Source organism: Arachis hypogaea, chromosome 4, assembly GCF_003086295.3.
Source record: "Arachis hypogaea cultivar Tifrunner chromosome 4, arahy.Tifrunner.gnm2.J5K5, whole genome shotgun sequence".
In the NCBI taxonomy this organism is placed as follows: Eukaryota; Viridiplantae; Streptophyta; class Magnoliopsida; order Fabales; family Fabaceae; genus Arachis; species Arachis hypogaea.
Window position 1 is genome coordinate 25,689,341 of NC_092039.1, and position 2,045 is coordinate 25,691,385.

At 36.3% G+C, this 2,045-nt stretch overlaps 1 non-coding gene across 1 annotated transcript; it reads left to right on the plus strand.

The window, feature by feature from the left end:
- The first annotated feature begins 355 nt into the window (after positions 1–355).
- Positions 356–463, plus strand: LOC112798924 (small nucleolar RNA R71). The gene has a single exon (XR_003200519.1). It is a non-coding gene; the product is annotated as a small nucleolar RNA R71 (small nucleolar RNA).
- Positions 464–2,045: the final 1,582 nt, after the last annotated feature.

Genomic DNA, 2,045 nt, shown 5'->3' on the forward strand with positions numbered 1-2,045 from the left:
CAGGATCATAAGCTTCTTCCTCAGATGAAGCTTCCTTAGTACTGCTTGGTGCATTTTGCATTCCAGACAGACTTTGAGAAATCATATTGACTTGTTGGGTCAATATTTTATTCTGAGCCAAAATGGCATTCAGAGTGTCAATCTCAAGAACTCCTTTCTTCTGACTAGTCCCATTGTTCACAGGATTCCTTTCAGAAGTGTACATGAATTGGTTATTTGCAACCATTTCAATCAGTTCTTGAGCTTCTGCAGGCGTCTTCTTCAAATGAAGAGAGCCTCCAGCAGAGCTATCCAAGGACATCTTGGACAGTTCAGAGAGACCATCATAGAAAATTCCTATGATGCTCCATTCAGAAAGCATGTCAGAGGGACATTTTCTGATTAATTGTTTGTATCTTTCCCAAGCTTCATAGAGGGATTCTCCTTCCTTCTGTCTGAAGGTTTGGACTTCCACTCTAAGCTTACTCAATTTTTGAGGCGGAAAGAACTTTGCCAAGAAGGCATTGACTAGCTTTTCCCAAGAGTCCAGGCTTTCTTTAGGTTGAGAGTCCAACCATGTTCTAGCTCTGTCTCTTACAGCAAAAGGGAATAGCATAAGTTTGTAGACCTCAGGGTCAACCCCATTAGTCTTAACAGTGTCACAGATTTGCAAGAATTCAGCTAAAAACTGATGAGGATCTTCCAATGGAAGTCCATGGAACTTGCAATTCTGTTGCATTAGAGAAACTAATTGAGGCTTAAGCTCAAAGTTGTTTGCTCCAATGGCAGGGATAGAGATGCTTCTCCCATAGAAGTCGGGAGTAGGTGCAGTAAAGTCACCCAGCACCTTCCTTGCATTGTTGGCATTGTTGTTGTTTTCGGCTGCCATGAGTTCTTCTTCTTTGAAGAATTCGGTCAGGTGCTCTAAAGAGAGTTGTGCTTTGGCTTCTCTGAGCTTTCTTTTCAAGGTCCTTTCAGGTTCAGGATCAGCCTCAACAAGAATGCCTTTGTCTTTGCTCCTGCTCATAAGAAAGAGAAGAGAACAAGAAAATGTGGAATCCTCTATGTCACATTATAGAGATTCCTTTAGGTGTCAGAGGAAAAGAAGAGTAGAAGACAGAAGTAGAAAATTCGAACTTATCAAAGGAGATGGAGTTCGAATTTTGCATTAAGGGATAGTGTTAGTCCATAAATAGAAGGATGTGAGAAGGAGGGAAGTAATTTTCGAAAATTAAGTGAAAAATTTTGAAAACATTTTTGAAAAACATTACTTAATTTTCGAAAATGAAAATGGAAAAGAAATCAAGTGATTTTTGAAAAAGATTTTGAAATTAGAAATCAAAAAGATTTGATTGAAAACTATTTTGAAAAAGATGTGGTTAAGAAGATATGATTGATAAAAAAAATGTGATTGAGAAGATATGATTTGAAAAGCATTTTGAAAAGATTTGATTTGAAAATTAAAAACTTGACTAACAAGAAAAGATATGATTCAAACATTAAACCTTTCTCAACAGAAAAGGTAACATACTTGAAATGTTGAATCAAATCATTAATTGATAGTAAGTATTTTTAAAAATGGAAAGAAATTGGTTTTGAAAAAGATTTGATTGAAAAATTGATTTGAAAAAGATTTGATTTTGAAAAGATTTTGAAAACTTGAAAAAAAATTGATTTGAAAACAAAATCTTCCCCTCTAGCCATCCTGGCGTTAAACGCCCAGAATGGTATCCATTCTGGCGTTTAACGCCCAAAATGCTACCCTTTTGGGCGTTAAACGCCCAACCAGGTACCCTGGCTGGCGTTTAAACGCCAGTCTGTCCTTCTTCACTGGGCATTTTGAACGCCCAGCTTTTTCTGTGCAATTCCTCTGCTGTATGTTCTGAATCTTCAATTCTCTGTATTATTGACTTGAAAAGACACAAATAAAAAAATATTTTTGAATTTTTAATGATAAGGAAAAATCAAAATGCAACAAGAATCAAATAACAATGCATGCAAAACACCAAACTTAGCAGTTTGTATACTACTGACACTAACAAAATGAAAATGCATATGAGACACTC